This window comes from Peromyscus leucopus, chromosome 10, assembly GCF_004664715.2.
Source record: "Peromyscus leucopus breed LL Stock chromosome 10, UCI_PerLeu_2.1, whole genome shotgun sequence".
Classification (NCBI taxonomy): Eukaryota; Metazoa; Chordata; class Mammalia; order Rodentia; family Cricetidae; genus Peromyscus; species Peromyscus leucopus.
Window position 1 is genome coordinate 65,447,555 of NC_051071.1, and position 23,014 is coordinate 65,470,568.

Here is a 23,014-nt window from a genome sequence, read left to right on the forward strand (position 1 = left end):
AAAAGCCCAGGACCAGATGGTTTCAGTGCAGAATTCTACCAGACTTTCAAAGAAGAACTAATACCAATCCTCTTCAAAGTGTTCCACACAACAGAAACAGAAGGAACACTACCAAACTCTTTTTATGAGGCTACAATTACCCTGATACCCAAACCACACAAAGATGCAACAAAGAAACAGAACTACAGACCAATCTCCCTCATGAACATTGATGCAAAAATACTCAACAAAATTTTGGTAAACCGAATCCAAGAATACATCAAAACAATCATCCATCACGACCAAGTAGGATTCATCCCAGGGATGCAAGGATGGTTCAACATACGAAAATCAGTCAATGTAATACACCATATAAACAAACTGAAAGGAAAAAACACATGATCATCTCCTTAGATGCTGAAAAAGCCTTTGACAAAATCCAACACCCCTTCATGATAAAGGTCTTAGAAAGATTAGGAATACAAGGAACATTTCTAAACATAATAAAAGCAATTTATAGCAAGCCAACAGCAAACATCAAATTAAATCCAGAGAAACTCAAAGCGATACCACTAAATTCAGGAACAAGACAAGGCTGTCCACTCTCCCCATATTTATTCAATATAGTACTAGAAGTTCTAGCTAGAGCAGTAAGACAATAAAAGGAGATCAAAGAAACACAAATTGGCAAGGAAGAAGTCAAACTTTCGCTATTTGCAGATGATATGATAGTATACATAAGTGACCCCAAAATCTCTACCAGGGAACTCCTACAGCTGATAAACTCCTTCAGTAAAGTGGCAGGATACAAGATCAACTCAAAAAAATCAGTAGCCCTCCTATACAGAAATGATAAAAGGGCTGAGAAAGAAGTCAGAGAAACATCACCCTTTACAATAGCCACAAATAATATAAAATACCTTGGGATAACACTAACTAAACAAGTGAAAGACCTTTTTGATAAGAACTTTAAATCTCTAAAGAAAGAAATTGAAGAAGATATCAGAAAATGGAAGGATCTCCCATGCTCATGGATAGGTAGGATTAACATAGTAAAAATGGCAATCTTACCAAAAGCAATCTATAGATTCAATGCAATCCCCATCAAAATCCCAACATAATTCTTCACAGACTTGGAAAGAAAAATACTCAACTTTATATGGAAAAACAAAAGACCCAGGATAACTGAAAGAATCCTATACGATAAAGCAACCTTTGGAGGCATCACCATCCCTGACCTCAAACTCTACTATAGAGCTATAGTAATAAAAACAGCTTGGTACTGGTATAAAAACCGACATACGGACCAATGGAATCGAATTGAAGACCCTGACATTAATCCATGCACATATGAACACCTGGTTTTTGACAAAGGAGCCAAAACTATACAATGGAACAAAGAAAGTATCTTCAACAAATGGTGCTGGCATAACTGGATGTCAATATGTAAAAGATTACAAATAGATCCATATCTGTCACCATGCACAAAACTCAAGTCCAAGTGGATCAAAGACCTAAACATAAATCCAGTTACACTAAACTTAATAGAAAAGAAAATAGGAATCACTCTTGAACGCATTGGCACCGGAGACCATTTCCTAAATAAAACACCAACAGCACAGACCCTGAGCACAACAATTAATAAATGGGACCTCTCGAAACTGAGAAGCTTTTGCAGGGCAAAAGACAGTCAATAAGACAAAAAGACAGCCAACAGATTGGGAAAAGATCTTCACCAACCCCACATCTGACAGAGGATTGATCTCCACAATATATAAAGAACTCAAGAAACTAGACATCAAAGTACTGAACAGTCCAATTAAAAAATGGGCTAAAGAGCTAAACAGAGAATTCACAAAACAAGAACTACAAATGGCTGAAAGACATTTAAAGAAATGCTCAGCATCCTTAATCATCAGAGAAATGCAAATCAAAACGACTCTGAGATACCACCTTACACCTGTTAGAATGGCTACAATCAAAACCACCAATGACAACCAATGTTGGAGAGGATGTGGAGCAAAGGGAACACTCCTCCACTGTTGGTGGGAATGTAAACTTGTACAACCACTGTGGAAATCAGTATGGCAGTTTCTCAGAAAATTAGGAATCGAACTACCTCAAGACCCAGCCATCCCACTCTTGGGCATATACCCAAGGAATGCTGATTCATACCATAAAGATACATGCTCAGCTATGTTCATATCAGCACTATTTGTAATAGCCAGAACCTGGAAACAACCTAGATGCCCATCAATGGAAGAATGGATGAAAAAAATGTGGTACATAGACACAATGGAGTACTACTCAGCAGAGAAAAACAATGAAAGCATGAAATTTGCAGGCAAATGGATGGAACTAGAAAAAATCATCCTGAGTGAGGTAACCCAAACCAGAAAGACAGTCATGGTATGTACTCACTCATAGGTGGATTCTAGATATAAAATAAAGAACAATCAGACCACAACCCACAGAACCATAGAGGCAATATATATATATATATATATATATATATATATATATATATATATATATATATATATATATATCATGGAAGTCCCTAGGACGACTGTGGCATATAATAAATTTCAGTTTTACTCAATTATTGAAAAAAAAATAGCCAAATGAATGGAAACACATGAACTATGAACCAAAGGCTGAGGGGCCCCCAGCTGGATCAGGCCCTCTGAATAGGTGAGACAGTTGATTGGCTTGATCAGTTTGGGAGGCAACTAGGCATTGGGACCAAGTCCTGTGCTCATTGCATGAGTTGGCTGTTTGAAACCTGGAACTTATTCAGGGACACTTGGCTCAGTCTGAGAGGAAGGGACTGGACCTCCCTGGACTGAGTCTACCAGGTTGATCACAGTCCTCGGGGGAGGACTTGTCCTGGAGGAGGTGGGAATGGGGGGTGGGCTGGGGGTAAGGGGAGGGGTGGGAGCGGGGAGAATAGGGGAACCCATGGCTGATATGTAGAACTGAATGGTATTGTAAAATAAAATATATATATATATATAATAAAAAAATAGAAAGTAAAACATATTTGTGTTGATAATATCTTGAGTATCGTTTGAACAATATGCTGTGATATTTTCTATGGAAATATTATTTGTAAATGGATAAAGTGAGGAAGCAAAAACTAAAAGTTATATTTTGAACAGGCACATGGACACAGAAGTTGAGAAGCTCAAGAAAATTTGGGATGGCAAATGTATATTTTAGAGTAATGCACAGTTGAAATTATTTATAATACATACTAGATAAGATTTCCTAGGCAGAAGGGCTAATATTAATGAGAAAAATGGTAATAAGAAAAGTAACTTTCAGAAAAGACTAACGGTTTTTTGAAAGAAGGCCACAGTGAACAGTAATTAGTGATACTGAGTGAACTTGAAATGTGAATATTTGTACATCATTCACATTTTAAAATGACACAATAAATGTACAGCACTAAGAAAAAAGCCAGTGATTCCGGATGTTATACCAGAAAACAAACCTTCACTGGCGTAATCTATCCCATTGCTATCTATCTAATTAAGGAGAATGGGGAGCTTAATAATAAATTACTTGTTGCACCTTCTCCAATCCTTAATTGGATAGTAAATTCCACTGGTCATGAGTCATTGAAATGATGTTGCTTTGCTATGTCTTAAGTAGAGAAAGACAATATCTCTTCCTCTCTCTTCATAGTGTATTTTAAACCTACTCCTGTACATTGAATCACCACCTCTGTATTTTCCTTCTGTCATCTTAGAGAGGACAGTACAGTGTGCTGCTCCAGTGAGAGACCCAGAATTCCAAACTCCTCAGATGCTTTTGTGGGATAGAACTCTGACTTTTTCCCTGTGGCTGCTTCCTCCACAGCGATATAAAAACATAATATCTGTACCACTTCTTCCCATGAGGAACACATGAATCAATACTAAAAGTACTGAGGATTAGTGTTGGTGTAATGCATGAACTGCCACCTTGTCCCTGGTTAGTAAATTTCCTAGAGGTTAATCCAGGATTTGTGTCCATGAACTCTTTTCTTACTGTCCAGGACAGAGCTGGTCCTTCCCTTTGCCATCTCTGTGTTTACATTTGTACTCTGTCATATCCCTGCTACATCCCTTTCACAGCTGCCTCTCCCAAGACGGACTGTTCCTTTGGAGGCATTACTATATTACCCTTCTACTTCTAGATTCTGCAGAGAAAAACATTTAAATAATTTATTGATTATACATTTATTAATGTTTAAGAATGTGTATATATTTTATATAAAATATTGTTTATATCTGAATGTTGTTTGGAACATTTGAGTTTAATTTACTTATAACAATAATCCTATGTAATACCTTTAGACTTAATTATGAAGTCCTCTGGATCATCCAGTCTTCCCCACAACATAAGAGAGTCTTTAGCAATAAATTCCAAATGTATAAACAAATTTAATGCTAGCTTTGAACAAGCCTCTACTGTCAAGATTTCATCACTTCAGTATTAGTATTAGTGTTTGGCTAATGAATCATCTAGTAAAATTAGCCAAAAAATACTAGATTGCTTGAAAATTAAGAAATAACTTCTGGAGATAGATTAAAAACAATAGGAAATAAAAATGAAACCAAACCTCTCTTTGAAAAAGAAAAGTCAGACTGTGTTTCTTGAGCAGTAGCACTTATACAACAAACTCATCTTACTGTTGAAAGTAGAAAAGCATTTTGTTAGAAGTATTTGATATTACCAAGTCTTATTAGCTTTCTTATTAAATCTGCTATGCAATATTCATTTGTATGTATATATGTTTATTTGAAATTCTGCCAGACAAAATAATAAAAAGTGTGTGTGTGTGTGTGTGTGTGTGTGTGTGTGTGTGTGTGTGTGTGTTTGTTTTTATTGTAAATGTTTCAATTATCTGTGGGCATATGGAGAAATGTTTATAGGTTTTTGTAGCTAGAGTTTTCCTGCTTTGCCCACAGTCAGGACAAATCTTTGTCACCCGCCAGTCCCACAGCCGCTCAGACCCAACCAAGTAAACACAGAGACTTATATTTCATACAAACTGTATGGCCGTGGCAGGCTTCTTGCTAACTGTTCTTATAGCTTAAATTAGTCCATTTCCATACATCTATACCTTGCCACGTGGCTGGTGGCTTACTGGTGTCTTCACATGCTGCTGGTCATGGCGGCGGCTACAGTGTCTCTCTGCCTCAGCCTTCTGCTTCCCAGCATTCTCCTCTCTCCTTGTCCCACCTACTTCCTGCCTGGCCACTGGCCAACCAGTGTTTTATTTATTGACCAATCAGAGCAATTTGACATATAGACCGTCCCACAGCAGGTTTTTGTTATGAACTAGTGGTTGTAGATTCTCCTGCAATAATCATAACTTTACTAGCACTGAGTAGTTAGATTTTTAACACCAAGCATGATTTCCTTTTTTTAGAGCAGATTTTAGTCCAATTAAATAGTTGTGGGATCCCACCAACGAAACTTCTTTTTGCAACAGATGGAGACCACTACAAAGAATCAATTAAAAGGCAGAGCTGTGGAGTTCAGTCTCAATGGATACATATACAAACACTAAAATGTGTAAGGAACGTCAATAAAGAGGGTGCTGAAAGTTTGTAAGGGCAAGAAGATTGGGAATTTGCTGTGTGAGTGTCTCATAATAATGTTAAAAGCTACACCCACGAAGGCTCACCAATATGGTTGTCCAAATGTGAGCTGAAAAAGCATTTCAATGGACATCCCTAACTGGACCATAAAAAGCCCACAAGGCCTCAACCCTACACAAAAACTATTGACAAGTTAATAATACTAGGAAAGGGGGAGATAGTCTTTCCCAAGGAAGAGCACACCAATTGGTTGTTCTGTCCCAAATGGTCAGTCCTAAAGAAACACATACAATTAACATTACACAGACTGACCAGGTTATACTTAGAAATAAAGATGTATATGCATATATGTATGCAATAGCAATTAATGAAAAAAAGAGGCCATGAATGATGGACAGCAGGAAGAGGTATATGGGAGGGTTTGAACTGAGGAAAGGAAAACAAAAAATGTAATGATAATCTCAAAATTATAAGAAATGGTCTACAAAATAAATAAATTTCAAATTCTCTGTCACAGTTTCTCAATAGTTTTGGAACTAAAAATATATGTACATATTTGTTTAGATATTTACATGTTTCTTTTAAAATGTACAAGTAGCATATGAAAAATAATAGGAAATATTATTTAAAGATCATATTAAAGTAAATGGGTTTTATGAAAAATAAAGTAATTTATTTTCACCTTCAATTCAAATAAAAAAGTGAGTTGATGAATTTGTGCATGTTTCTATAATATTGGAACCAGAGCACTTTTTTATTGTGACTGACAGTTGCGTAGCCATGTATTACTTGCATAAAAATCATAAGTCATACTTCACCTCTTCTCCAAACCAACTAGACACCCCAGATGATACTTTACTCTTTGTTCTGTAACAGAAATTTCTGTTAGATATGCACTGGATATTTATAGGACCCATGTAGCTTCATGTTAGATACCCAAATATTTTATATTTTCTATAGATTATTCAAATATTTAAAACTGGCAAATAGTTTTTTAAAGGAAGAGGAAAAGTAATATGATTATTTAAAAGTGACTTGTTGCATCATATCTAATAATTTCTTAATAAATTAATATGTTCAGAAATGTGCAAAAGTTTCTTTTATATGACTCAGAGGTATGCGTGTTGATCCATTGATTTTCACCAGATGGTATTATAAATAAGCTTAAAGTTTCAATAGTAATGAATAGCCAATATATGCATTTGATTTGTCCTTTAGTACTTTTCACATTATGTTTTAGCCCTCCAGCAATACAAAAGGTCACAAAACAATTGACTAAATGTCATTGTAAGACACTTGAGGTCTACAGAAATAGTCATAGAGTTTCATTCAATTAACCCACACCATGGGTATTCATCTATCTCACGTACTTCTCAAGGAAAGCTTCAATTTGTACACTCACTTGGGTCTTCATTCTGTCCTAACACATACAAAGAAGATTATTTTGACAGTTGACCCTAAAGGAAAATCCAAAGCAATGAGAGTATTCATTAAAATCTCTGTTGTAAAAACAGCATTACATGTTTGTTTACCTAGTTGATTACTGTTGATTATAAGTCTGGGTCTGTCTGACCATGTATAATAAGAATTCTGTCTTATAGAAAAGTAACTCCAAGTGTTATTTTTCTCATTGTGTAATAATTAGTTTCTTATTATATCTAGTTCTCCAGAATACCTAGTTTTTCCAAAATGTTCTTGAGTCAACATTGTAATCTATTGGTTTCCTTTTTATCATGTTGAATATATATTTGTATATATCATTCATCTGAGAACAAAAAGATGACATTTTCCTGATTTCTCTGCATCTTGTGAGCATGGCTATCTTTTTTCATTTATTTACATATTTTTATTTTTTCTTTTTATTCAGTACCTACTTTAGTGTGCTTGGCTCTTTCAGTACCAAACCAAGATGAGTCTTTTATAGTAAAGCTGTGTGAGTATGATTTTTTTGAGTGGCTCCTCACATTTGGGAGTGTACTTAGATAACACTACAGACAGACTTTCCTTTTGGGCTACAACCTCACAAATAACAACATGGAGACTTGTTATTGTGAAGTCTTGGCCTTATCTTAGGCTTTTCTCCAGCTCACCCTTATAACTTAAATTAGCCTGTTTTTATTAATCTGTGTTCTGCCATGGGGTTCAGTTATCTCTCCTCTCTACCATGTGTCTCAGTGTCTCAGTGGTATCTTCCTCGTGCCTAGACTCATCCTGAGTTTCTCTCTTTTCCCAGGAGTCCTGCTTATTCTCTCCTGCCTAGCTATTAGCCATTTGGCTCTTCATTTAAACCAATAACAGTGACACATCTTCACACAGTATAAAAAATATTCTACAACAATACTTTTTAATGCCATATACTAGAAATTTTGAGTCACTCATAGACTTCTTAAATTATTTTTCCGAATGGTTTCAGATTAGTGTGCAAAGAGTGACATTTGATATCATGGACTATACTTTATATGCTCAAAAATTTAAAAGGTGATATTTTCCAAGTTAATAGGGTTTCTATATAAATATAACAATATTTTAACATATCTTGCATTTACATTTTCAGGTTAGTTGGTGAGGATTCAAACAATAATAAATGCATCAATTACTCTATCTCCTGAGTTTTAGGATTGTTATATGTTAGTTAGCTAATTGTTTTGGAATTTGAAGGAAGCAACATGCATTCAAACTGATTATTCCATTTTCTTTAATCATAGTTGCATGAGTATATATGCTTATTGTTTGGAGTGCTTGCAAATAACTACATATCTTTGGAAATAGCTAAATTTTGAACAGTTAAACACCATAAGATACATTTTAATTCACATGAACTATGAACCAAAGGCTGAGGGGCCCCCAACTGGATCAGGCCCTCTGAATAGGTGAGACAGTTGATTGGCTTGATCTGTTTGGGAGGCATCTAGGCAGTGGTACCAGGTCCTGGACTCATTGCATGAGTTAGTTGTTTGAAACCTGGGACTTATGCAGGGACACTTGGCTCAATCTGGGAGGAGGGGACTGGACCTGCCTGGACTGAGTCTATCAGGTCGATCTCAGTCCTCAGGGGAGGCTTTGCTCTGGAGGAGGTGGGAATGGGGAATGGGCTTGGGGGAAGGGAAGGGGGACAGGAAGTGGGAGAACAAGGGAATCCATGGCTGTTATGTAGAACTGAATAGTATGGTAAAATTTTAAAAAAAAGAATATTCAAATTGCCAGGTATTTTTTTTCCCACTGTCTTAGCCATATAAGTGGTTAAGAGGAACAATTTGGTCTATACAATTTGCTCTAATCTGTTTTGGCTTTTTACTAATTATATGCATGTTATGTGATGGAAAAAATATATTAATAGAAGGAAAAATTCTGTTATTTTTGCATACATAATTTGAATGCTTTTCTGAAATATATTTTAGAAGGAAGCTTCTACTTATATTCTTATATCAGTCTCATGATATAAGAATCACATATCACCAGCAGTGTTTTAAAGCTTAGCATCTACAACTGGGCTTATGTGCATGCTGTATTTTATGCTTGAAATACATTTTTTATGATGCTCACACTTTCATACAGTTGTTAGTGAGGCTTAAAACAATAACATCTATAAATTTAAAAAATGGGGTTGAAGACTTTTTTTAACCTAAACCTTGATTGACCTTACCTAAAGTGGAGCTTATCCAATTTAAATCAGTAATACATTTAGCTTGCTCTTCATCTTTATTTCTCTTTCTTTTTTATTTCTGTCTTCTTTATTGCCATCTCTCTTTTCTTCTTAAAAAAAAAAATCACCCATTGAAGTTCAAATTATACCAGTCTAGCTGAAGTATTCCTGTGTCCCACTCAGTCTGCAGCTGCTAAGACCCAAGTAAACACATAGAGATTTATACTAATTAAAACTGCATGGCCATGGCTCAAGCCTTTTGCTAGCTAGCTTTTATATCTTAAATTATCCCATAAATATTAATCGACGTGTCACCACATGTTCCGTGGCTTTACCTGTGCCCCATTACATGTTGTTCCTTGGGGGGCCCACTGGTTTCTCTCTTGCCTTCTTTCTGTCTCCCTCTTTGAATTTCCCACCTGCCTCTAAGCTGCCTTGCCATAGGCCAAATGGCTTTATTATCAACCAATGAGTGCAACACATATCTGCAGCATACAAAAAGACATTCCCCCATCATACCAGCTTTCACAGTTGTTCCCCTGTGATGGCCCAGTATCTCCTTATCTCTTTTTCTAATGAAAGAGCAAATATAAGTCATTGAAAAAAGAATCTATCAGTAGTACACATGATCTAAAAGCATTTATTGAAGTTAAGACAAGATTTTAAAATCTCAGGAGACTAGTGAGCCAGCGATATTGGTAAAATTCTCTCTATGCAATTACAAGGACATGCATTCAACTCCCAAAACTCATATAAAGTAAGGCAGATGTGGTGGCATACTATAGGTGTGTGACAAGCAATATTAGGGAATTACAGACAACAGGATCCTTGAGACTTACCAGCCAGTCAACCTAGTGTATTTAATGAATTCTAAGATAATGAGAGATACTGTCTCTAAAAAACAAACAAAACAACTTGAACAGTGCCTGAGGAATAACCCAAGGCTATACTGTGAGCTCCACATACACACCCATGCACACACAGAAACAAACAAATTTACATAGTACTCTTTTTACAGGATTTCTTTATTCAGTGAGCAAATACTTTCAAATAATATAGGCAATCAAGGGACTACTAGTGTCCCTATTAAATGTCACAAATTTCAGATTCATTCCATGTAATGTAAGGCACAATAATTTAAACCAGATGTTCATCTCATATTCACAACTATGGGCAAATGCCTTTGCCAAATGGTGTTAAGATTCTCTATGAAAAGGAGGGGTCAAACTGTGCCATTTTGTTTGTATATTAGAATTGGTGGGTACAGTGGACCTAAAAGCAAAACCATCATTTTATAGTTACTGAACATTGATACAAAAATACTCAATAAAGTACTGGCAAACAGACTCCAAGAACACATCAGAACAATTATCCACCATGATCAAGTAGGCTTCATCCCAGGGATGCAAGGGTGGTTCAACATACGAAAGTCCATCAATGTAATACACCATATAAACAAACTCAAAGAAAATAAAACACATGATCATCTCACTAGATGCAGAAAAGGCATTTGACAAAATCCAACACCCCTTCATGATAAAAGTCTTGGAGCTATCAGGAATACAGGGAACATACCTAAACATAATAAAGGCAATTTACAACAAGCCAACATCAAAAAAAAATGAAGAGAAACTCAAAGCAATTCTACTAAAATCAGGAACGAGGCAAGGCTGTCCACTCTCCCCATACTTATTCAATATAGTACTTGAAGTTCTAGCCAGAGCAATAAGACAACATAAGGAGATTAAGGGGATTCAAATTGGAAAGGAAGAAGTCAAGCTTTCCCTATTTGCAGATGACATGATAGTATACATGAGTGACCCCAAAGATTCCACCCAGGAATTGATAAAGCTTATAAACAACTTCAGCAACATAGCAGGATACAAGATCAACTCAAAAAAATCAGTAGCCCTCCTATATGCAATGGACAAAGAAGCTGAGAAGGGAATCTGTGGCTAAACTCACTCATAGGAGGATACTAGATGTGGAACAAGGATGACTGGACTGCTACTCACATCACCAGTGAGGCTACCTGGAAAACAGGACCCCAAGAAAGACAAGGGGATCACCCAATGACGAGAAATGGATGAGATCTACATGAACAGCCTGGAAATGATTGGGAGCAGTGAAGGGCGAGGGTCGAGGGAAAGAGAGCAGGAGATCCCAGCTGGATCAAGAACAGAGAGGGAGAACAAGGAATAGGAGACCATGATAAATGAAGACCACATGAGAAAAGGAAGAAACAAAGTGCTAAAGAGGCCCACAGAAATCCACAAAGATACCCCCACAAAAGACTGCTGGCGATAGTCGAGAGACAGCTGGGACTGACCTACTCTGGTGATGGGATGGCTAAACACCCTAATAGTTGTGACAGAAACCCCATCCAAGGACTGAGGAATCTGGATGCAGACATCCACGGCTAGGCCCTGGGTGGAGTGCTGGGAGTCTAATTAGTGAGAAAGAAGAGGGTTTATATGAGCGAGAATTGTTGAAACCAAGGTTGGATAAAGCACAGGGACAAATAGCCAAACTAATGGAAACACATTAACTATGAACCAAAGGGTGAGGGGCCCCCAACTGGATCAGGCCATCTGAATAGGTGAGACAGTTGATTGGCTTGATCTGTTTTGGAGGCATCTAGGCAGTGGTACCAGGTCCTGTGCTCATTGCATGAGTTAGCTGTTTGCAACCTGGGACTTATACAGGGACGCTTGGCTCAATCTGGGAGGAGGGGACAGGACCTGCCTGGACTGAGTCTATCAGGTTGATCTCAGTCCTCACGGGAGGCCTTGATCTAGAGGAGGTGGGAATGGGGGGTGTGCTGGGGGAAGAGGAGGGGGGCAGGAAGGAAGAGAACACGGGAATCTGTGACTGTTAAGTAGAACTGAATAGTATTGTAAAATAAAATAAAAAAAGAAAATTCAAAAAAAATAATCTCAATCAACATCAAAATATCAACCTTTTAAAATAACCTTGAGTCTCTTAACAAAAAACAAATCAAAGGGCAATTTGAGAGGGTTCTTTTGCTTCACATAGGAAACCCTCCCCGCTCTGATTTCTTTCTTTGCCAGTGAGGGTTTATTCTCTCACATTCTCTCAGGAGCTGGGTTGGGGGCTACTTTCCCTGTCAAGTCAAGGTGCTCAGCTCAGATCTCCTCTACACTGATTTGCAGTCTTGTATCTGGAACTTTGTATTTCAAACCCATGCTTATTGAAAAAGTGAGGGACTATAAATACAATGTAGCTTAACCTGCCCTGCATGCATTTGGATTCTCATGATCTCCCAAGCCCCAGAGGCCTGATCTTTGGGAATGTCTTGAGCTTAGTTCAGTGACCCTCAATGCCTGTAGAGTCCCAAGTGAACCAAGTTACCAAAAAATAAGAATAAAAATAAATGTGCTCATCTTAATTTTCTCATCCTTAAGATTATTAAGATATGTATTTGATAATAAAATTCTTTCACTATAAAATTTCTTATTGAGAATTTCTTCTACAAACTAAAATCCAGATGTAGTGCCACTTTAATCTGTAGTGTGTTGTCTTAGTTTCTCTAGTTGTTGTGATAACATATTCTAAGAACAGCAATTTGCAGAAGAACGTGTATATGTAGTTCAATGTCCAGATGCCGAACCTTTAAGGTAAAATTAGTTACAGTAGCAGGATCTGGAGTGAGCTGCTCACATAGCATCCACCCTCAAGAAAGAACAGAGTGACCAATGTATGCTTGCTAGTATGCAGGTGGTTTTCTCTATTTTGTTCATTTTTGAGTCCCAGGCTTACAGAGTAATCCCTCACACAATTAGAATGTGTCTTCTCACATCACCTAATGCAATCATGATAATCCTTCACAGACATGTCAGAGGCCCATAACCCAAATGATTCTAGATTCTGTCAAAGTGACAGTTAATACTACCATCATAAATAACCATCCCTGAAAACACATTTTCAATGAAGTTTCAAATCAGTTACTTATGCAGTGTTTCCTGACCTGGTGTATTGTAATGTATATAATGAATTCTTTCACCAATCATACGGTTGATTCTTAATCTTTTAATGCCTGTCCCTTGTACTATATTTGCTTACTGTGGATTATCTGCAGTTGATAACTGCTTGTAAATGAAAAATTAGTTTTCTCCAAAGGAGATTCAGTGAGTATATAAACCACTCTTACAGGCAGGACCTGTGTGCAGCAGTAGATGGCCAAGAGAAAACCAATTCAATGATATTTTTGGAGAGTTTATTTTATATGTTTTTGCCTTATAATAATTTTCTGGGCATTTTCTTTCTCTCTTTCTTTTTCTTATCTTACAGGATTTTCCCTTATATTTTATGCTTAATGATTTTGTGTTTTCAATGGGATTTCTGTGTTTGCCAATGTATGTACCTCTGGGTCTATATGATTTTCCTTGGCTTTGTTTTTTGTTGTTGTTCATTGGTTTTTGTCCTATTCAGATTTGTTTGTTCATATTTTATTCTATTATTATTTTTCTTTTTAGTTTTTATTAGATGTGGTGATATTTAATTTGTGCTGAAATGTGGTGGTATTTTATTTGTGTTTTAATAAAGTTTGTCTGGAGATCAGAGGAAATAGCAAGCCATTTTAAGTAAACAAAAAAGACAGGCAGCACATGCCCTTAATCCCATCACTTGGCAGGCAGGATCTCTGTGTGTTCAAGGACAGACAAGGGAACAGAGCCAAGCATGGAGACACACACTTTTAATCTCAGTACCAACCATAGAGACCTGGAGGTCTGTACAGACAGACAGAAAGTGACAGAGCTGTGTAGGAAGAGGAAGTGAGGTAGCTGGCTAAGATAGCTAATGAGAAGGCAGAAAAGCAAGGCATATAATGCCTGGGTAATCGCTTCTCGGCCTTTTGGCTAAGATCAAGTGTATAATGGCTGGGTAGATAGGAAAGTGTGCATTTTGGAAGCTGCAGAGTTGGTGAGGTAAAGTTGGCTGGTGGCTTTCCCCATTTCCCTGAAGTAAGGCAAGATTTATTAACACACAAATAAAATATCACCACAATTAGATGCCTACTTGTTTTTAATGACAGAAAGCAAGAAAGGATGTGAATCTGAGTGAGTGGTGACATCTAGGAGGAGTTGGAGGATGAGGAAGTACAATCAGAATGTACTGTTTTAAAATATACTTAAAATGAAAAATAGATTATAATAAATCATCTGTGAAAATGGTGCGACCTTTATAATAGGCTGTATTGTCTTTTGATATTCCTGCAGAGTGTCTTAAAGGTTTTTTTTAGCCAAAAACAACTCCCTTCTCTTCTAACCTGATCTAGAAGATGGACAGCAGTTTTCTAAAGAGTCTTATTATGATAATTTCTGTTTTTAAGCTTTATATATAGAAATATTACTTGAACTCATAAACCATTATATTAAAAAATCATACTTGAAAGTCAACAATGATAAGACAATTTCATATATAACATTTTATAGCACTTTATATATATATATATATATATATATATATATATATATATATGTATAATATGTGTATTTAGGAAAATATTTCCCCAATCTTCTGTTCTGAAAAAGTTTTATTTAATTTTTCATGTGTGATTATTCTGCCCGAATGTATGTATGTGTAAGCAGAGCATGGCTTATCCCCTAGACCTGGAGTTCCAGGTAATTGCAAGCCTCCATGTGGGGGCTGGGAGGTGAATCTGAGCCCTACGCAAGAGCAGCAATGATCTCTACGCCGAGAAATCTTTCCAGCCCTTTCAGATGTTTCCTTTTCATGAATAAATTCCATCAATCCTCAGAAAAGTATAATAAATTATAAGAAATGCTTAAAAGTCCAACTTTAGAACCAAATGTAACATTCTTGTCTGTTAGCATGTGAAAATCATCCTATACACTGATATGAAAATAATGGATTTTACTGTAAAAATTAGCATTCTTGGAGTCCACCTGTCCTTCCAAACCAGCATCAACATGTCCTTTCTCTGTATAGAGAAAATTGATATTTTATACTATATCCCAGCTTGATGAAAACTCTTGCACAATTCCATCCTCTTTAATGGCAACTTCTTCCTACTGAAGAGGATTCCAATAAGATTCCTGTGAACAAGGATAAGGAACCTGAAAACCAGACCATGCTTACTTCATTTCCTCCTGACATTTGCTTTTTAAAAGCTTCACCCTTACCTTGTAAGACACACTTAGCTAGCATTGTGCTGCTCTCTCATTCTCATTTACTATTTCTGATAATTCATAGACCCATGGATATGAGGTAAAATACAATGTCTAGAGGGAAAGAAAGGAAATGTTACTATTTTGGGCTAATATAACTCTGTTTTCTTTCTTTTTTTTCATTTGGTATATTAATAAATGTCACCATTTTTTTTAGACATCTGGGAACTCTGAAGTTTTTAATATTTTGTTGGTCTAAGAATAAATTCTATAGCCAGGAGATGAAGGGTGTTTTGTTGAAATTTTTATGGAAGGGCCCGTGACCCAAGGAATCAATTGTCTTACCTCAAATTTAATGTGAGGATATTGGGGATCCAAGTGAAAAGACCTAAGGTGGCTGGCACACTAAAAGATATATCAAAATGTCTTTTGCTGTTTAAAGAGCTCACCAGATTCATATGATTTCCTGTGAATTTACATCTTTAAAAGCTTAGGTAAGTTAATATAGTTATATAATAGGTGTGAGAGGCAAAGCATGAACCTTGACTATCCTTAGGAGTGCTTCTATGAAGGACCTCTTGAACTGGCCTAGTTCTTGGCCTTTCTTTTGAATCATGTTTACATTCTAATTTAGTGAAAATCCTGCTAAACCCATTTAAGCACAAAATCAAGGCCCCTATTCACTACCATACATGCATAAATCTCAATCCTGTCCTCTGTAGCTACCACCTAGAATTATGTTCAACATCAGTCCTCTACACAGCATGTTCCTGCCACTGACTGCCGAGTTGCTTACCACATCCCAAAGTTTCTCCTTGGTCATAAATCCTAACTGTCAACAATAACTTCTCCTGATTTTTTCCTTTGACAATTTTGTATCTATATAAAGTGCGTATCAATGACTGCAGCTTTCCTCTCTCTGACCTGCCTTTTCCTCTTATTACCTCTCTCCTCCCTACAAATATTTTTCAACATGCACATATATTTTGTATTAAATGAAAAAACATATTTTCATTTCACAAAAGCTACATGGAATTATCATTGCCGTTCAACAAATTCTCTTTGTAGCATTTCATTAGCTTGTCTAAATGCCTTTAAACAGTAAACAATGAAACCTTGATTTGGTCTTCTAACTCTAAATTGACAGAATTTTCGACTTTGTATTTAATAATATACACTGGGAGGTTCTTCACCATTGCTGCTCCAGCAGGGTTTGTGTGTGCCTTTTAATATATTTCTCCACATGTCAATAATATTATGCCTGTACCTTGAAGAATATTGAAAGCAAAGCTCTAGCATTTAAATGGAAAATACCACAGATAACTGGATTTTATTAAAGGCCATCTATTTTTGTCATATACTTCAATTAAATAAAATTTATTTTCAGTGTATGCTTATGTGGTTTCAAAATGCAAATGCTAATCTGATGTCAGAAATCTCTCACTCATGTGTACTCTGTTGAGTATAACTTTCACTTTAATGGCTTAAAATAATTATCCTGTTTTGTGGATTAACACTATTACATATATGCTGCACCTTTAAAATGATTGTTTAAAAAACCTAACTGAATTATATGTATATTTTGCTTGCTGGATTCTGTCAACCCATTTCTGTTTATTAGTAGCTTCCATTAATCTACACTTCCCACAGTTCCTTGTTCCAATAAGCTAAAACAACAGCAGCATCTGTCTGTTGCAAATATGCTCAGAATTCAATAATAGATTCTTATAAAAATCAAACAAGCAGAAAATGCAATGTGGGATAGCCATGTTCAAATGTCTCTTTTTCAAGTTGCGACTTCATTCTGCTTTGGCTCCTGCACTATTCCCATTTAACCCATGACATGAAACCTGTGTTTGTCCCCACAGCTGGCAAAGACACAGTTTATGATAAAACTTACCTTTGTGTCTTTACAAATTAATTTGATTTGAAGTCAAATCTATTATGAAATTAAAATATGCAAAAACATGAGTCTTCAAAATATGAACAAAGAAGCTGCCTTTTTCCTGAGTGTCATCTAGGCTGGATCCTCTGTATAATCCAAATCCTGATAGACTATTTAGTAATCACTAGCTGTTTACTCATATTTTTTAGGGTTTTAGGATTCACAATTGCTATGGAAAATAAGGTGGTGAAAATATACTGGAGTGGACACTGTAGCTGAAGCAGAGTGGAAAAGACAAAGCAACACTGAAAGTTTAACCTGGAAAAAAAAAAGGATCTTGAAAGAAACTTGGACAATTAATAATTTCCTTAATGAACACGGAAATGTGTACCTAAGTAGTCTTACCAATAAAAACCAGGAGTCAGATAAAGGTAATAACCCGAAAGATCAGAGAAGCAGAGGAGCAGCCACTGGTGCTCTGAGATCCTGTCTCTGTCCCACTTTATCACTTCCTCTCTCTGCCTCCTGAGTTCTGGGATTAAAGGTGTGAGCCACCACTGGCCAGCTTCTAAGGTTAATTTGTGGCTAGCTCTGCCCTCTGTTCTCCAGGCAAGCTTTATATGCCAGAACAAAAACAAAATACCGCACAAAAGAACACTCCTTGTACACATCAGAAATCAAGCAGTTAATATTAAGAATATGTATAGACTTCACTGCACTGACTTTTATATTTTACTTTCAATGTCTTTTTTTTTTATGCTTGATTAGACAAGGTCTTATTCTATAGCTGTGGTGGATCTAGAACTTGCTGTCAATCAGGGAAGTCTACATCTTGCAGTCAGCATCCAGCCTCAACTTCTGGGATTTTGAGATTACAAGTGTGTGTCACTATATAAGTGACTTAAGTTTTCATAGGGTATATCTTTGAAATAGAATAATCATTATGTCACTAACAGATAATTAATCTATCTTGGTAAAAACTGAAGAATAATAAATTTGGAAATGGTTCAGAGTTCAAGATTCTGAGTTTGGAACACCCTAACTCAATTCCCATCACTCTTGTTGGGTGGCTCCCAGATACATGGAACTTCAGTTCCAGAGACTCTGATGCTTTTGCATGGCCTTTGCTGACACCCTCATATCTTCTCATATACACATATACACAAATAAAAACAAATACATATTTCTAAAAAGTGCAACCTACCAACAAATATTCCAATATTAAAGTCATGAATCTCATACCTAATTCCCAACTGTTACAATTCGTAAGCCTTGGATTTGAAACATCACCCATACCGCAAGACTCTTTGTTATAGACTCCTGTTTTATTTGATTGTGTCATCTCTAGAATTATTTGCAAATTATTATAGCTCAAATGTTGAAGGTGAAATATTTTAAATATTGAGTGGCAGAGACAAAGATATTGTAATATGTCATAGAAGCTTGGTAATTGTCTCTGTCTCTGTCAATCTGTCTCTTACTCTTTCCCCCACTTCTGCTCTTATTCTATGTCTCCTAAGTTCTTGAGATAAGGGAATAAAATGAAAATACTTTCTTAATATACATTTTTTTGCAGAAATTTTATGTAAAATAAGCTACATTGATAAAAATGCCAAAATAAATATAAAATTTGTAGTATTTATTTCATCTGTCAATTTTTGTTAAACTTATAAAATACAATTGGTAGATAAATACAAATATTATTTGCATAGATATAATTGAGTTTTTAAAAATGAACACTAATTAAAAATATTTTATGAAAAAAGGAAGCACTCTGTAGTAGAGTATTATTTTAAGGTGTGTTACTTTTTTTTATGTTGCAGTCGTTTAACTCTGTGAAGCTGTGTTGCTGTGCCTGTCAAAAAAACCTGATGATCTAATAAAGAACTGGTTAGTAGCAAGACAGGAGAAAGGATAGGCATGGCTGGCAGGTAAAAAATATAAATAGAAAGAGAAATCTGGGAAGAGGGATTGGAGAGCTAGGAGCCAGAGAAGGAGAAGGGCTCCGGGGGCCAGCCACCCAGCTACACAGCCAACCACAGAGTAAGAAACAAGAAAAAGTATACACAGATAGAAAAGGAAAAGCCCAGAGGCAATAGGTAACCAAGGTAATTTAAGTAAAGCTGACTGGAAACTAAGCCAAGCTAAGGCTGGGCATTCATAATTAAGAATAAACCTCTGTGTATGATTTATTTGGTAGTTGGGTGGCAGCCCCTGCCCCCCCAAAAGAGCAACTCCTCCCCAACAACAGCACTCAGTTTTCTATCTAGGTACAAAAGTCTTAAGATATTCTAGGAATGAAACAGAACTTCTTTCTACAGTCATGCTACTTTGTTGTTCCTGCTTTAGTTTCAGGTCATATATTGTCACCATCTAAGAACTTGTCTTGCACAGACTGCCATTGCTATACTTTGTTCTGTATCCTAGTTTAAATATTCATTTAAACTGTCCCATTTCATTCCTCCATATAATAAATCCTAAGGGACACATTAGCAATGCTATATATAAGTGATATGCTATTGGGTTGTGGGAAGGAAAAATGCCTGAAGTGCATTATGCTTTTAAAGATCATCTGTTAAAAGAATGTATCCTCCCCTACACACTTACTTTGGCAAAATAATGTCTTCTGGTTTCACATCCTTCCTTCCGGGAGGTCTTCAGAGGAACGTGCCCTGTCCTCTGTCATTGCTTTCAAAGCCTACAAAGATACTCCACTGAATCCCCTGGTGTCATCATTAAGTTCATTCTTTTCATTTGTCCTTCTTAGGAAAATCCATTAAAAAGCACTTCCCTAAAGACTGGAAAAGGGAGTCTTTCTTTTTTAAAATTGACCAAATTACACAAATTCCCTTAAAAGAAAATGTTTGAGTTGTAAGTTCAGGAATGAATATTCTCAAAGAAAGAGTCCCAAGTATTAAAAGGCAAACTCAGTTTTAGCCTGCAGATGTCTTGTCTTACACAAAACCTGACAATTGCAGGTTTGAGCAGCTTATTATAGAGTTATTGCTGCCTCTTCAATAACTCATTTTGATATTTTGTAATTTGCCAAAGTGTGCCTTTGTGATCCCACAGGCTCTTAACTACTTTGTAATGAGTGTGTATGAACAGATGGAAAATGTTTTCAATTTCAGAGAAAACCACTAATGGCTGTCACCAGCTATTAGGAAGGCTCAGGAGGCTCCATTTTCCAAGGAAGGGTGTTGTCATGAAACTCTTCATTTTTTTAATGAAATGTTTGCTCATTTATACCTAGATTGTAATTTTAGACTTCACAAGTCTAAACATATTAGAACTATAGCTGGAAATTATTCAGTGCTAAATAGCCTGGAAATCTAATCTCTAAAATCTCACCTGAAAATGGTAGTGCTGAACTGGGTCATTTTATTAGAACAATATGAGCTGCTATGAAAACAGTTTGGCCAAAGAAGCCAATAGACATATTTAAATAAAAGTGCTAGCTGAATCTTTCAGCTTTGGTGATGATCCCTATTTTGAAATAAAAACAAGTATGCCTTCTCTCTTAAACTGGATCCCAAGCAAATAAATCTTCTCAGTGAAAGACACACCATAATAATGAATATAGAAAGGGATGTCTACAAGACATCCTGTATCCTATTTTCAAAGATATTTTCTAATTTTCCAAAGTGTAGAGCCATTATTCTGTTTATACAACACACACACATTTATATTCATGATCTTTGTCAAATATACTGTGAGACAAACAGGTATATTTCTAGTCTAATTATTTTAGTTCACTGCTACCTCCAGTTTACCTAATAAAACTCTTGAAAAATAAATGCAATACCATTTCTATGAATGTTTATGTACCTTTGTTTTTTAAGGCTCAATTAGTAGAAATTTTATATATGTGTGTGTGTGTATAAATATATGAATGTATATATATATATATGTGAGTGTGTGTATGTGTATATATATATATATATATATGTATATATATATATGTTATGAAAGAGGAATTGCTTTCTCACAAACAAAACTCTGTTAATTAGGGTGGCTTCATAATTTCATAATCAGAAAATTTATTTTTATTGGAGACTTTACCTTTCTATAAAACAGGTGGCCAAATATCATACAAAATGCCAACACAATTAAAAAATTTTTAGATTTATGAACATCATGTGAATATTTATCAACAGGATTGTTAAGATATATTTACCCTTTAATAAGCATGTTTTGGTGGAGCAAACTGTGAAATTTATGGGATTTGGGAATCTGCCAAGGACATACTGGCTATTGTTCATGCACCCTCGACTTGGAGACAGACCAGTGCACAGTGGTACTTCAGGTGGCATAATGCATGGCAGCAGCAATGTTTCTAGGAAGGAGGAAGAGTGAAAAATAAAAGAAGAGTAAGAAACCCTTTCTGAGAAAACTAAAAATAATTTGCAATATTTGCATCCTGTTTTAGTGGAAAACTGTAGAAAAGAGAGTACATGTGTACAAAATAATAGCCATTGATAATAAATGTGTATAAAATAATAAAATTGATTGGCTTTGTGTTTGAGCATGATGTGTGAAGGCTGGCATAAATATTGAAATGGAGATTGTCTAGTACAAAGGATTTTATAAATACTCTAAGAAAGAGAAGTTACACTGTATCAAATTGTGGTACAGTGATAAGTCATGAGGCTAATAATGTTAGAAAAATCCATAAGTCCTTGCAGCAAAATAAAACAAAAGAAAGAACTATATTGTGCTGTATGATGATATTTTATTTGTGCTGAAATGTGATTTTATTTATATGTTAATAAATAAAGTTGCCTGGGGGTTAGAGCTAATAGCAAGCCATTTAGCAGAAGTCTGGCTGTGGTAGCACACACACTTAATCCTGATCACATGCAGAATCTGTGTGTGTTCAAGGATATAGCCAGCATGGAGACACACACCTTTAATCTCAATACCAACGATAGAAGACCTGGAGGTCTGTATAGACAGGCAGTGATGAGGAGGTCATGTGGTTGTGTTTACAACCAATGAGAAGGCAGAACAGAAAGTCAATAAAAAGACAGACACACAGGAAGTAGGCCTCTTTCTCAGGGGAAGGACAGCAGTGGCTGGCTGGTAAGCTAAAGGCTATTTGCTAGTGCTCTGACCTCTTGGGCTTTTAACTCTGCATTTGGCTCTGTGTTTCTTATTTAATAAGACCGTTCAGAATTACATCTACAGTGCTGTTCTTTGCTCTGACTCCCCTCCCCCCCAAAAAAAATCACAATCTGGCTTACGTGCAACAACTGACCATCATTGAATTATTTTGGACATTTTTTTGTACTTTTACAAGGTCTTTTAAAGCCCCCAATATAATAAGGGGGAAAGTTGTAAAGAACTGCTGCATTTCATTTCATTTATTTTCTTTTTCTTTTTTTCTTTTTTTTTGCCGGGGGAAAGCGCGAACGCAGTCCCCCACTGCCATAAATTATGCAGTCGAGTTTCCCGCATTTGGGGAAATCGCAGGGGTCAACACACCCCAAGTGCAATGGGTGAGCCTCGCCCTGGGAAAACCACCTGCTTGATCATGGTGTTTCCCCTGCCAGGTAAGTATTTCATTTATTTTCTATAAGAAAATGTTATCAAGATCTTAAAGTCCTCCATGGGAGACCATGAGTATTTTTCTAAAGGTAATAATTAAAACAATAATAAAATTATGGTTTAGAATAGATAAGAAAGGATTTTCAATGGGTTTATTACATGACATGACTGACATGAATGGCCTCTTGTGGAGCATAGGTCAGATCAGAAACCA

The 23,014-nt window shown here is 36.1% G+C and overlaps 1 non-coding gene across 1 annotated transcript; it reads right to left on the bottom strand.

Moving 5' to 3' along the window:
* Positions 1–22,649: 22,649 nt before the first annotated feature.
* LOC114689909 lies at positions 22,650–22,813 on the bottom strand. The gene has a single exon (XR_003733994.1). It is a non-coding gene; the product is annotated as a U1 spliceosomal RNA (small nuclear RNA).
* Between the last annotated feature and the right edge of the window lie 201 nt (positions 22,814–23,014).